Here is a 15231-nt window from a genome sequence, read left to right on the forward strand (position 1 = left end):
ACGGCCATAACAATATAAGCATTGAGTTGTAGTCTAACAAAAATTATGATAATATTCAGAGGATCTCCAAACTGTTTTCATAATAGTGCTGAGACATCATTCACCCTTTTCACTGCCGTTTTCTTACAAGTACACAGTGCAGTTTTTCAGAGGCCACATCATGTGTGACTTCTCAACAGAATGAGGGCAGAAGTATTTTCTGTTTTCTGTTAAGCCAAACACTAAACAGATTTGCAAAAATATAAAATGTTGCTACTCTTCTAATTTTTATGAAACGGTTTTTCATAAAAAATATTACTGGGGTCAGCCCTGTGGCCTAGTGGTTAAGTTCAGGGTGCCCTGCTTCAGCAGCTGGCTTGGTGGGTTCAGATCCCAGAAGATCTGCACCATTCATCAGCCATGTTGTGGTGGCGACCCAGATATAAAGTGGAGGAAGACTGGCACAGATATTAGCTCAAGGCTAATCTTCCTCAAGGAAAAAAAGGGAGGATTGGCAACAGATGTTAGCTCAGGACTAATCTTCCTCAGCAAAAAATATATATATATATAAAAATATAACATGTTAATATGTAAAGGTCTTATCACTGTTATTTTGACATGAACATTTATTTTTTCTCAGTTTTAATTTTTAATAGGATAAATACTGATAAACATACCGCACATAAACGAAAGTTCTTCGTGACCTTCAATAATTTTTAAGAGTGTAAAGGCTATTGAAAGCAAAGTTTTCAGAACCATTGATTGGGAAAATGGGAAACAGCTGGGAAGTGAATAGGGGGAAAGTCTGGAGATAAAAGAGAATTAACTCCTCTTTAACAGTAGAGAGTCAAGAGGAAGAACCTAAAACTGAAAAATCTACAAACAGTATAACCACATTATTTAGAGAGAGAGAAATACACACGAAAGGCCCACCCAGTGGCGTGGTTAAGTTTGCACACTCTGTGTCAGTGGTCCAGGGTTCGCAGGTTCAGATCCCAGGTGTGGACATACACAACACTTGTCAAGCCATGGTGTGGTGGCATTCCACATACAAAAAGTAGAGGAAGACTGGCACAGATGTTAGCTCAAGGACAATCTTCCTCAAGCAAAAAGAGGAAGATTGGTTACAGAGGTTAGCTCAGAGCCAATCTTCCACACAAAAAAAAAACAAAGAAAAAGAAAGAAAGAAACACACACACAAAGAAATCTGTAAAAAGTTGAAAACAGTTCCCTCTACTGTTATGCTGACCATATGGCAGCCACTAACCACATGGGGCTACTGAGCACTTGAAATGTAGCTGGCTTGACTGAGGAAATAAATTTTTGTGTGTTTATTTTAATTAATTAAAATTAAAGTTTAAAAATTGAATCAGTATAAAATGTCTTTCCGTGAAACACAACTTTATTCTTGTGGTAGGACTCCATTTCTCTTTGATGGCTGCATCGTGTTAAGATACTACTGCTGTATTTTAACACAGGTATTGGACACAGGTGTCATTTTAATACCTCATTAATAACTTCTTATATTGCTTACCTTTTAAAATGATAAAATTTTGGATATACTGCATTAAATATTAAAATTAATTTTATATGTTTCTTTTTTCTTTTTTTTTAATGCAGCAACTACAAAATCATGTGTAGCTCACTTCGTATTTCTATTGGACAATGGAGTTCTAGAGAGTCCGAAGTTCTGGGGGGTCATAGGGAGAAGGGTGCAGTTTTTTATAACTACAACTCTTTGTTGGGAGACAATGCTCCATGCGCCCCCCACATTTATGCATATCTTGTGAAGCATTAATTGTTCTTTTTGTTCCGGGCTATTTGTTCAAGGTTATTTGTAAAGCAAACATCCTTGAAGGACAGAGACAGTGTTTTCCTGAAAGTTTCTCAATGACCCATTCCAAATTTTAAATTAGATAACATTAAATAAAACTAGGTTTCATCTGGTGGTCACCTACCAAAGGAAAAAAAGAAAAAGGTTCAACATGCCTCAATTAATGGCATGAAAAGTTCTACAGAATTTTTTTCACATACTCATTACACTAGTTTGAGACAAAATGTCACTTACATAACGAACTCTTGCATTCTCATTCATTACTAGAAATAGTATTCATTCTTCTCTGTTCCCATTGCTTCCCCCACCCAGACCCCTGCCCCGGCACGTGTAGGGACACAAGCGGTTGACGGCCTGAGAGGTACTGAAACCTACCATTTCTGCTTACAGGCTTGGCAGGAAAGACGAAATACCCCAGCTGATGCCACGGAATGGACAGCTGCAAGGCCATCAAGAGGAAAAGAAAGAATCCAAGAAGGCTTCCTCGATTCCAGTTGGCCAGAAGCTTGAGCGATGGCTAGGATTGAGATATTAGGAAATAGGGCAGAAGTGCATTCCCTACTTTCTCTGCATACTTAGGAAGTGAAAGCCTGAAGCAGAGGAAGCCTAAAAGGAAGAAGCGATTGTGAATGTGTAAGGAAAGCAGTTTTAAAAAGAAGAGGAAGATGAGTAAGAGATAATAGCTGTTTGTCACTCATGTTCCCTAACCCTAAAGCTCCTCCTTTCCCACTCTTTTATGACATGAAGTCTGTTCCTCAATATGATGAACCACAATGAACAGATATTTCAGCCCATCTGTGGAAACCAGGGCAAGATTTCAGGAAAGGAATCATAAGAGTGATGATAAGCAGGGGACACAGACACACACACACACACACACACCCCCCAAATGATGAAAATGCTCACTCATAACAAAGAGCCCTCTGAGCTGCAGCCCGGAAGGCTGTAGAAAAGTTCTGCACTGAAGGTAGCGGTGGTGCCCTGGCTCCGGGGCCAGCTCTGCCCTTCCCTGGGATGGCTCCTCATCCACAAAATGAGCTTTGCTCAGTAATAATGAAAATAATGAACATGCTCAATTTCCAGAAAGGAGAGAAACTGAGAAGAACCAAGATACTGTTTCAGACATTTCCCTTGCAAGTGTAAGGTAAACAGTAAGTACAGAGGTCAAAGAGACTAGACCTGATTTGCTGTTTGTTCTCTGAACACCTTCTTTTCATTGTCCATCCCTTACACACACACACTTTCTCTCTCTCTCTCTGAATATTTGAGACTAAGGACCAATGCTCTTCATCTGGGCCTCTCTTGAAATGCCCAATCACAGCCTGAAAGGGTGAAAGGCCAATAACTGGCCTGTGTTAGTCCTTTTCCCAAGGACTAAAGGAGTCAAAAAACAAAGCTGAGGGATGGGATGAGGGCACCAGCAGGCCACACACAATGCATCAGTGAGCTTGCTGAGGGCCTTTCTCTCCCAGGGCCATCTCTTTTCCCCGTCAGGTCATCTGTGTCCTTTGAGCATCCGAGCAGGGCCCATGGCTGAAGAAGCAGGACTTGAAGACACTGGTTCCAGCTCAGCACAGAGGCAAAACGGGAAACGAAGAAATGCAGGGGTAGAGCAGCTCAATTCAAGCAGGATTCTACGTTTATGTGCCCTTAAGACAATATTTGTGCTTTCCACAGCAAAAAAATTCCATTAATCCCACTACTGTTAGTTCCAGTGTTGTCTCATTATCTTTCATCCAACTTCTCTTTAAATTTAAGATTTAGTGCTAGAACTATATATGGATTTAGCCGTACAAGTTCTATACACTCCCTTGAAAGCCAAAAAAATGTGCGTGATTGTACAGAAGTATCAGGATTAAGACATCATATTAGTACGTACTTAGGAAAAGCAAATGATAAACAAAATGTAGGGTATACATTCAATGGAGTATCATTCAGCCTTAAAAAGGAATGAAATTCTGACACATGCTACAACATGGATGAACCTTGAAGGGATTACAGTGAGTGAAATAACCAAATCTAGAAACAGATACTGGTGATGGCTGCACAACACTGGGAATATACTCAATGCCACTGAATATTCCCTTCTCCATCAGCGACACAGTTTTAACCTTGAGGGTTATTATTTTCTTTACCTCTTTGTTATGATTTTAAACCTCCAGAGTAGGTGAGTACAATTAGACAAAGAATATTACTCAGAAAAGTCTTTTTAAATTAAGAGAAGGCAGACAGTGAAGGAAATATACAGACTATAGGGAGGTGTTACCCCAAGTTATCTGAAAACAAAATAAAAAAAGAACCTTTTCCAGTTTAGTGTCGTGAAAATTTGGAAGTAAAGAACAATGATCATCTGTCCAGCTCCTTCTCGAAGACCAGTGTTTCCTGCTGCCTTGGTGGCTTGAGTGTTATCCCGGTTTCCTTAAAATCTGAGTAATGGCTAAACTCACTTTGAAATGGGAAAACCTGTCCTCTAAGATAGCAGAGTTCATCCACACAGGCTGACCTTGATGGACGTGAGGAGAAAGATCTGTTTATGCACACACACACAAAACAGAAACACAAAACAGTTTTTTTTTCTTTTTAAAGAAATCTTTAACCTCATTACCACTGCAGGGCAAAAATGAGTATAAAAGAGCTCATTGTGCACTTTAAAATTCCAGACTGAAGAGTAATAAACTTTTTGTTTTCTCTCCTTTTTTAAAATTTTCACCTAATAGTAAGCTGTTTATAATACTGAATAGAACACCATAGTTTCATGGAAACAACATGCTAGATTTGAAAGGTGCTTTAAAGTTCATTTTTTCCACTCTCAAAGATGAGAAATGGGGCCGGCGCCATGGCCAAGTGGTTAAGCTCGTGTACTCCATTTCGGCAGCCCAGAGTTTGCCAGTTTGGATCCTGGGTGTGGACCTAGCACCGCTCATCAGGACATGCTGTGGCAGCATCCCACACAGAAGAACTAGAATGACTTACAACCAGGATATACAACTATGTACTGAGGCTTTGGGGAGAAAAGTAAATAAATAAATAAATTTTCATTTCCCTTAAAAAAAAAAATGCGAAAACTAGGCCACAGAGGTTACGGGGTTGGCTAGGCCACACGTCAAGAACAATACTTTGGCAGAGACATCTTAACAGTGGCCCTGGTTTCTGTCCCACCTGCTCCTCACACAGCCCACAGGTCCTGGGTTTTGGGAACAATCCCAATTTTAAATACTCTAGGCCTTAAACACTTCCTAGGACCCAGAAATTCTAATTCCAAAAATACTGGATTCCCTCTTGTTTTCAAAGGAGGTTCCAAAATTCCAGGTCATACCATGTGCCTAGATTTTTGGTTTCTAAAAGTGATTGCCACAGTCAATATTCTCAATCCGTATGACTAAATGTAAGGCTAACCATTGGCAAGAACGAGAAGTGCTCTCTTTGCCTGATTTCCTCCAACATGTTAAAATCCAGCCCAACCTTCTTTGAAACCCAATATCACTCACTATTGGAGGTCGCCGAGCAAACCGGAAGTGAGAAGTCAAACAGAAGTGAGTATAAGTCCCGACTGCGCCACATCCTCAAACGCAGCTTCAGCAACCACCTGACCTCTCTGAGCCTCAGTTTCCTCATCTGAAAAACGGAGCTCATCATACCCTCCTGGTTTGGTTGGTGGTGATTACAAACCCATAAAGCACCTGCACGATGACTGGTACGCAGGAGTTGCTGAGCAGGAGTTGTCACCATAGTCTCTCATTTCAGCACTTAATTCCACATAACGCGTCTCTGTGAACTGAGCCCTGCCCGTGCTTGGTGAGCTCCTAGTAACCAACGTCTGGTCTCAGGCTTCTTTCCCTCCCCCTTCTACTCACACGGCTCCCCGTGCCGAGCACAGGCTTATTCAATTGGTAAGGACCAAAAAATAAAAACTAAATAAAATTTAAAAAGTCTAAATATTTCAAAATCCACTCCCTTCCCCTCCAAAAGGTAGGGCAGTATCTTGGATGCTTTTTGTTAAATGTGCCTTCTAGCTCATAGTCTTTTCCAGATAAGGAAACGAAAGCACTGGAATTAAATGCTCTAAATTACAGTGGGTCGGGGAGAGCAACATGAATTCAGAGCACTGTGTTGGGTCTTACAGAATATCTGCAAAGAAACCCAAAATGACTGGCCTCATCCTTGGTGGCTCTCACCCTGTCTTCAGAACTGACCTCACCTTTCTTGACCTTTCTGCTCTTCGGTCCCCTCACCTGCGCACAGGAGCGGCTGGGTTTGCTTAGGGGTCCCAGCCCCTGAGTGATAAAGCCCTTCGCTGTTCCTCAGCAGATGGGTGACGGGTGGGGACAGGGGACTGAGCACTGGCTGGGCTGAGTCAGGAGAGGGTAGGATGCTGGGGAAGTCCCCCTGTCAGACAATGCTAATCAGCCTGTATTTCCACAGTGTGGGAACTTACCTTCTTCTCACATTGACATTTTTGAAATCGATAAGCATCTGACGCACTGATACAACATGTGTTCATTACTATCGTGTTTCTTTTTCCATTTCCTTACACACTGATGTTCAATGGATGGTGCTTTTACAATAGAAGTTATCAGAATTATGGAAACAATTAACGTTAATGGTTACCAAGTACTTTGCCAAACATTTTACATACATTTTCTCTTTAATTCTCACAACCACCCTGTTAAGTAGCTACTTTTATTCTCACTTGACAGTTAAGGAAGCTAAGGCTTCGGCGGCTTCGAAGATGGTCATTTGCTCCAGTTGACCAGCAGGGTGGAGGTGAGCGGGGGCTCAACCAGGGCTGACGCCCCCGAGGGCAGAAGCAGCAGCAGCCCCTCTCTCCGGCCAGAACACCACGGGACCCAGCTATTAACAGCTTCGAATTAGCCCTCGCCTACCTCCTGACCTGCCAAGGAGCCCCAGAACCTTCCAAATCTTCCTGCGGGTATAAACACGACGAACTCCCCCGAAGGCTTCAGCCCTCAAGCACCGCAGAGCGGCCTCGTCACCCTCAGACAACCGCCTGCGACCTGGGCCCTCAGCCGTCCCTTTAGGCGGCTTCAGAAACCTGAGCGGCAAACGTCAACATTTTCATTTTAGCTAAATCACATTTAGTATATTTGTCGAATTTGAAAGTATTGCCAAAGCCAGAAATGAAGGAATTCTCTACTCAACACAGAAAAACGGATTTGAGATGAAACAGCATCCGGAGAGGAGCTGCGCCTCAGTCTGCACAGAAGAAACCCATGAAAAGACAAGCCTCCAATTACACTGACTGTGCAGGGAAAACGCTGGAAAAACGTGAGAAGCGCACGCAGAGCTCTGCAGGGACGGCTTCCTGTTTGGGGGGAGGGGGACGTATTCTAACACTCTTGTAAAGTGTGACTTTTTAATTTTCACTTCAGGAATTTTTTTTAATTGCAAATTGAGGTACAATGGCCCCAATCCTCCAACATAAGCTCCAGTTAAATATGTTTGCAAAGCATTAAAGATAATTTCCAAACGGAAAAAAGCCACTCACAGTCCCAGCCCCGTTACACTTCACTTTCATGTCCCCTTCTGAGGCCTGAAAATCCGACTTTCCTCTGCTCACTCACACCTGTGCTCAGGCGGAATCGCAGCTGGGATTCCATTTTCTCTTCTGCTTTCTTCACTTAACGGACATCAAAGAGTCTTCACTGTTTTCACTGGTTAGTTTGTGCCTTGTGTTTGGATACTAAGGGTATTTCCAAATTATGTTACAATAAAACATGAGCCATGAACACTTTTGAATATGCTCATAGCTTTGTTTTCTCTTAGCTTTTTAAAGGGTTTCCTTGGAAGTCCCAGGAGCAGAATTCTTGAATCGAAACTTAAAAATTTCTATGGCTCTTGATTGCCTTCCAAATGGACTATACTTATACCGCCACCAGTAGTATCTAAGTACCATTTTCTCCACATTTACTATATAATTATCTTAATTATGTACTGCAGAGTCATAGACTGTATAATTATTTTTGTCAATATTGCAGCAGTAAAATGGCACATCACTGAGCTTTCATTTCGTATTCCTCTCGTAACCAGTGGCTCAGTATCTTCTCTTGAGTATGTTTACATGTGAGAGGAAGGAGAGTTTGGAAGCAATGATTCCAGCTCTTGAGCCAGACTGCCCAGCTCAAAAACTGGGCACCATCATCCACCAACTCAGACTTCAATAAGCCCTTAACCTCTCCAAGCTTCAGCTTCTTCACTGGTAAAAAAATAAAGAAAGAAAAAAATGTTTAAGTGATTTATTTGACACATAATGAGCCCTTAATAAATATTAGCAATTTATTCATTATTATTGTTTAGATTTTCTGTTTTCTGGACTTTGTTCAAATCTTTAATTCATGTCTAAAGGTAACTTTTTCACATTTCCAAAATGAGAAACTGTATTTCAAGTTTACTAACAAATACCTAAATACACTCAATTTAATTCCACTCTGAGCATCCATTATACAAAACAGAATCCTAGGTTGGGGGGGTAGGGGGGAAATGCAATCATAAATGATGCATCTCCCTGATCTCAAGGATTCACACAACGGTTATTTTCTGGGGGAAATTATAGGGTTGGTCAATAGAGTTAAAAACTATTTAGGGAACAATACATCCATTGTCGAGATGAAAGGGACTCTGGAGGGCATCTAGACCTGCTAGCAACACCAGCTCTGGGAGTAGTCACTAGGTCGTGGCGGTGGGGCTGGATTCTGTGGCCCAGTAAATTAAGAGAAATGCAGTCACAAAGTTAGACAAGACTCTGTACTCATGAGCTTCTTATTTCTTAGCCTTTAAGACAGCAACGTTCACTGTGAATATTTAAAGACAGAGACAGGTATCCAGTATTTCTCAAAATTATTGGACCAGGAAAGGGTTTCAGAGGAGCCTATTACTAGACCATAAGGAAAACTCCATCTAGTCCCAAGCCCCACTCTCCCCTCTAGCTCTCGAGGAAGCAGGGCCCAGAGGCACAAGGGACTTCTCTAAGGGCCAACAACGGCAGAAGGCAGGCTAGCCAGCGCTGGGAACTTCGCCCTGTGGGAGTGTGCCCTTCACACTCTACTGCACTGCCCAACTCAGTTCCTTCTTGGGGAGGAGGGAGAGCGGGCCACCCACAGAACCCCAGATGGGAAATCTGACTTTCCTTTGAGCTCACTTTCCATCAAACACGGCTTCACTTTTTTCCATTCCCGCTTTCAATACAGATTCAAATTTCATAACCAAAAAAAAGGAAGAAAAAAATCTCTCTCTGAGTCAAAGAAACCTAGTCTATTTTTTTAATATTTATTTTTAAAAGATCTTATTGTTTTTTCCTTTTTCTCCCCAAAGCCCCGCCGTACATAGTTGTATATTCTTCGTTGTGGGTCCTTCTAGTTGTGGCATGTGGGACGCTGCAGCAGCGTGGCTTGATGAGCAGTGCCATGTCCACGCCCAGGATTCGAACCAATGAAACACTGGGCCGCCTGCAGCGGAGCGTGTGAACTTAACCACTCGGCCACGGGGCCAACCCCCATATATTTATTTTTAACAGCCCACCCCAACTCAAAAATGGTATTACTGAGCATGATCAATCTACATTGTAAGGCTGACTTTCGTCATGTTCCAAAATCACATTGACCATCAAACACTGGTCCCTTTCCTAATGGGTCCAATTCAGCACAGAGGACAATCTTCAAAATGGTCAGAAATGTTGGTGGATACCAAACAAGGTGTTTAGTTTGAAAGCACTCATTTCAATTTACACGTTTTTTAAAATCCTGCATTTTTACAGCCATGTCTCCTATTCTCAGGGAACTCACAAGTTCTCTGATAAAGGCAATCAACACAACGTTGTTAGGCTGTCTATAATGTACTTTAAAATACCTCTGAATAGGCGGTCAGATGTAAATGTGTGGTTTTCATCGACAGCCCAGGGCTGGGAGGTCAGAGCCCCAAAAGGAACACATTCCTGGGCCCCACACTCTAGAAGCTGCAGCTACAGGTGCTTCGGGCATTTTCATTGCAAACCACAGGTTTTGTTCAGCAGGAGTGTTAGAACTGGGTCTTCCCAGAAGAATTTAATGACTGATTAGCAAAATAACAGATGTGAGAGAAGAGTGAAGGACAGTGAGATCCGGTGCTCCATCCACGTGGATGGTTAGGGATATTCTAGAAGCTCATCCTGCACTTACTTCAAAAGCACAAACAAGCCTGGCTAGTAGCATAGCCTGGGATGGTGCCCTAGGCACGTTCCTGGGTCCAGCTGCTGATTCCAGAAAATTCCTGATTACTTGACTCCAACTCGATGGTCAGCTGAATCCTGTGCCTAGAATGCTGACATGACTGCCTTATGTGAACCTTCCACGAGAGATGCAGTCAGAGCCCCAAACAGGGCAGAGCTGACCGGAGACTTGCTTTTACCCCTCACCTTCACCTGCCGGGAGACCTCTAGCCCTCTCCAATCTGTGTTTACCAAAGAGACCCAGACTGGCTTAGGCAAGTTCTCGGACAAAAGCACTGACAAGGCTAGTGGACAAAAGAATGAGAAACCGCACGGCCTATGTTTAAATGACAAAGCATTCACCTATCCGGGAGCAAAGGGATGATCACAAGATTTCTGGAAGTTCCATGTTTGTTTTTTAAAAGGTATTTAAAGGAGCTTATTTAAAGGAAGTTTACGGGCCGGGCCTGTGTCCGAGTGGTTAAGTTTGCACGCTCTGCTTCGGAGGCCCAAGGTTTCGCCGGTTCAGATCCTGGGCGTGGACATGGCACCGCTCATCAGGCCACGTTGAGGTGGCGTCCCACATACCACAACTAGAAGGATCCACAACTAAAATATACCACTATGTACTTAAAAAGAAAAAGAAGAAGATCAGCAACAGTTGTTAGCTCGGGTGCCAATCTTTAAAAAAAAGTAAAGGAAGTTTAATGTACACATTTCAAGAGAAACAAGATACACACACACTGTATTCATTACTTTTCAGAGTTGAGCACTTATTTCTACTCTAGGAGCAATTCTATTTTACACTGAATGAACTATAGGAGCACAGCATGTGGAAGAGGCAGTTTTAGATTAAAGTTTATGAGGAAAGCAAGTTCTCAGATAGTGTGTGTATGTGTGTGTGCATGTGCGTCTGTGTGTGTACAGAAAGGAGACTTTGATTCAAAAATTTAATGATAAGCTTGCAAAATTTTTACTACAAACACTAAGAGTAAAACTTTTGAGTAAGAATCCTCAATAAATGGACACTTCTTTTAAAATTATATGTACTACTGTACAAGCAAACTATGTGCATTGCAAAACAAAAGGATGGTGGAAAGAGGAAATAAAACCTATTAGTTTAGTCACTTAGGGCATAAAACTTCTTGTTCACTATGAATTGTTATTATTATTTGTAACGGAAGCAATACATGAAATATGTTTCATTGTTTTTGAAAACTCTCAGTTAGTTACTTTGTGATTCAGCACCCTGAGGGATGGCTTCCAGGCTCCGTGTAGTCTAACATCCTGTTTTAATGGCTGTCTGGGTGACAGGGACACACTGGAGAAACAGCAGAGCACTCCTGGCTCTGCTACCTAAATCTTGACACTTAGTTTTCAATCCATCCAACAATTATACAAAGTTTTTTGGTGAAATTCAGCTGGTAACTTTCAATCAATGTCCTTGCAAACTGGTCAGGAGGTGTCACATGTTTATAAATTTAACAAATGGATTCCACACTCATCGACATTCTTCACTTAAAGGTTTTAATAGACAAGTCTGTTTCCAAATTTTAAAGTTTTGTGGGTTTTTTTGAGCATCAATAAGTCACAAATCTGCCATATTTCTTAGCAAGACGTTAGCATGACTACGAAAACATTTCCAAACAGCCTCTCTGTAGCATAAATTTCTTTTGAAAAGCAGTCACTGTCCATCTCATCGTGAGAACTTCACATTTATCTTGGATTGTCCCTTCTCTGCAGAGTATCTGTGACTACTGATCGCAGAGCAGAACTGGCAAAGGGCAGCAGATTGGGAAACCCTGCCTTTCTGTTAAAGAAAGGTGCAGCCACCTGTAACCTCAACCACTCTTGGGTACGTGCCCACAGAGAACCTGGGATGCTCTGAGTGGCACAAAAGATGGTCCCTGCTCCCTCCCTTTACAAAGACCTGTAAAGCTTCTACCATCTGAAGCAGCGATTCCTTTTCACACCTCGACACACATCCAGAAAGGCAACTGCTGGACTTCAGCTCGCTCAGCTCACAGGAGAGGGCTGAGAGAATCACCATGGCAGACACCTGTGACCCACTCTGGAATGAGTCTAAGGCCGGCTGAGAGATGCTCTGATTTAAAGCCTTTGTGTTTGTAAAATTAAACGACTCAGGGATACCCTGTACCTCTTAAGATGCAATGTTTTACAATACGCTTAACAGCCTTAACAGCCGGGTGAGCAGGCCTCGCCTCCGGCCCCGCCCCCCCGCAAAGCATCTCCGCCGTAGGAAATCACACTCACGTGCAGGACACAAGCCTGAGAAGGCACCTCTGGCCGTAAAGACTTTACACGTTAATTATTAATGCAGCTTGACTTCTTTCTTAAATGCTTCTAAAATTATGATAGAAGGTCTGAGACTTTCCTTCGACACCCCACAGGACTGCCATTCGCATTCTGCTCTGGATGGCAGTGTATTTGGTTCACAATGGTCTCAACTTCACCTTCACCCCCACTTGGCAAATAACAGTAAACTCCAGGGAACCGGCTGGAGCTCCACAGGGCAGATGGCTTCACCTGGTCTCAGGGCCACCTCCTAGATGACTGGCTCGCAACTCGAGCTGTGCATGGAACTGCCAGGGAGCTGTCAAAGAACACCATTACCTGAGTCCCCCCCACCAGAGATTTGATGGAATTGGTGTGGAGTTTGACCTGAGCAGCAGGAAGTTTAAAAACTCAGAGGACCTGGACATCTATCTACCTGTGCGCTGAGGAGGGGGTTTGAAAAGCCTTTCCCCTCCAGGAACCTCACCCCCAGGGGCTTTGATGTCCTTCAGAAGAGTAAGCTCTCAGTTAGCATTACTGCCTCTAGGCGTAAGGTTAAAGGTGGGAAGTAATTTGTAGAAAAAGTGGTGAGAGGCTATTTCAGGTTTACAGGGCTGAGCTGCTCTTACGACACTTCTGACACCAGATGTGGAGGGGTTTTCTCCTCCTGACGCCAACCAATTTCACACCAACTAGATGTCTAACCATTCAATTCAATTCTGTCACTAACTACCTGAGTTAGTGCAGATGTCATAGATTAAGGTCTCAGTCCCACAAGGCTGCCCCCACCTCAGATGCCAGCTGCAAATGGGCTGCCTAGGGCAACTACAAATTTGGGGGTTCCCATGATCCGCTCCCCAGATTTGAAAATTTGCTAGCACAGCTAGGACTCCAGAAAACACTTTACTTCCTACGACCAGCTTTTTAGAAAGGCTACAACTCAGGAACAGTGAAACGGAAGAGATGCACAGGGCGAGGAATGGGGGAGTGGGGCAGAGCGTCCATGCCCTCTCGTGGCACGCCACCCTCTCGGCACCCTGATGTACTCATCAACCAGAAGCTCTCCAAACAGCAGTGCTCAACAGTTTCTATAACCCAATCTCTAGGCACGCTCCCCTTCCAGAGGTCGGCAGCTGGGGCTGAAACTTCGTGCCCTCTAATCACTTGGTCTTTCTGGTGACCAGCCCGATCCTGAGGCTACCTAGGCCCGGGACCCCCACCTAAGTCACCTCATTAGCATAAACTCAGGTGTGGAAAGGGGCTCCTTTATGAATAACAAAGGATGTTCCTATCACCCTATGACTCAGGAAATTCCAAGGGTTTGACAAACTCTGTGTCAGAAACCAGAACCAGGGACAAAGACCAAATATACATATTTCTATTACATCACAAGGCTGGCAATCAATGTCATTCGTATACCTTCCAAGGAGCCTGCCACAATGACCGGCACTGGAACGTGCCCAGTAAATACTGGCTGAATGTCTGACTTCACACACAAACACATCAAACTCAGAAGACGGTTTTGCCTCCTCCTTCACAGAAAAGAGAATTCTGGTCCCCAAATCTAAGGCCTCTTTATCCATCCTCTCGCTCCCTCTTCCCGTCAAAGACCAAGCCCCACGCTGTGTTTTGGAATCCATCCTCTCTCGCCTTCTCTGAAAGCTGGCGCTATCATTTGTTTCTCACTCCCACATCTTTAGTCTCTCTACCAGAAACTTCCCAGCAGCATTAGAACATGTTCAAGTCTCTCCAGTCTCAAGTGGGAAAAAAAAAGGAAGAGAAAGCCACAGACCCCATCTCCTCCTCATCCCTCATGCAGACTGGCTTCTCGGTGGCCTGAGGCCCCTTATCCTTGTCTTCCAAACACAAGGATCTGGCTCTCCAGGGCCAGCCCCTTTCTCCTCTCATCTACACCTTTCTTTGGATGATCCTTTTTATATGCAATGATTATTTACATGCAACAGCCCCCAAACAGGTATTTCTACCCCAGATCTCTTTCCTGGGTTCCAATTGCCTATTCTTGTCCCCACCTGAATGTTTCATAAGCAAAACATGTTCAAAGGGAACCATCTTCCCTCCCACCTCATGCCAACCCGTTCCTCCTGCAGTGTTACTCTAACACCGTAAATGGTGTCACTAACCTAGCCCACTCACTTACTTATGCCAGAAACTTCTGAATCATCCTTGATACCTCCCTCTCCATCAATTGTATCCAAATAATCACGACTTTCTTACTTTTGTTAACTACGAACTCACCCTCTCTCTCTCCTACCACTGACTTCTTCTCAGCATCCCTGCACCATCCCTGGGTGACTGCAAAAGCCTCTGCACTATTTGCCCACACGCCATGCTCCCCCTCCTCAGGGTGGCCATGTATGTGCAAAGTGACAGCTGAGGGGCTGAGGCCTTTGGCCTGGCCTGGCTGGGACAAAGCAGTACCTCTTTTCTAACTGGTCCACCCAAAAGGAAGCCTTTTTCTAGCTTGCGCAAAGGCACCATAGAGGCCAACAGGGCCCACCCCTGCAAACCATTCTCCACATAGCACGATGATCATTTAAAAACCCCCAATCTAATCAACCATCTCATAACCCATTTAACACCCTTCAGTGGGTTCTCACTACCTTTCCGTTAAAGTCCGAAGTCCTAAAAATGACCCGAGAGGCCTCACCCCAAGCCGCATTCCTGCCTTGGTCTCCACCCTTTCAGCCCAGAACTTCAGCCCCTAACCCACCTGACTCCGTCCTCGTCATTTTCCAGGCCTCATTTTCAAGATCACTTTCGAGGGAGACCCACCCTGAGTAATCCCCTCCCCTGGGTTAGGTCCCCAGGGGAAAGGCTCTCCGGACACACTGTAAGAGCCTGTAGACCATGTGCTCATCCGTGCGCCTCCTCCAGCCACTGGACTGGATGCTCATGGAGGCAG

General features: G+C 43.8%; 1 protein-coding gene across 7 annotated transcripts in view; it reads right to left on the bottom strand.

Annotated features, from left to right (window-relative positions):
• Positions 1–15231, bottom strand: part of GCNT1 (glucosaminyl (N-acetyl) transferase 1) — a 45949-nt gene that overhangs the window by 26122 nt on the left and 4596 nt on the right. For 2 of the 7 annotated variants that reach the window (XM_070248084.1, XM_070248087.1), the window contains one exon: positions 7320–8027. The exons of 4 other annotated variants lie outside the window; for them this stretch is intronic. The gene's annotated coding sequence lies outside the window, so the exon portion shown is untranslated. Of the gene's footprint in view, positions 1–4113; positions 4341–7319; positions 8028–15231 lie in introns of all 7 variants that reach the window. One more of the 7 variants, XM_070248085.1, reaches the window with a different exon arrangement.

Source organism: Equus caballus, chromosome 23 (genome assembly GCF_041296265.1).
Source record: "Equus caballus isolate H_3958 breed thoroughbred chromosome 23, TB-T2T, whole genome shotgun sequence".
NCBI lineage: Eukaryota > Metazoa > Chordata > Mammalia > Perissodactyla > Equidae > Equus > Equus caballus.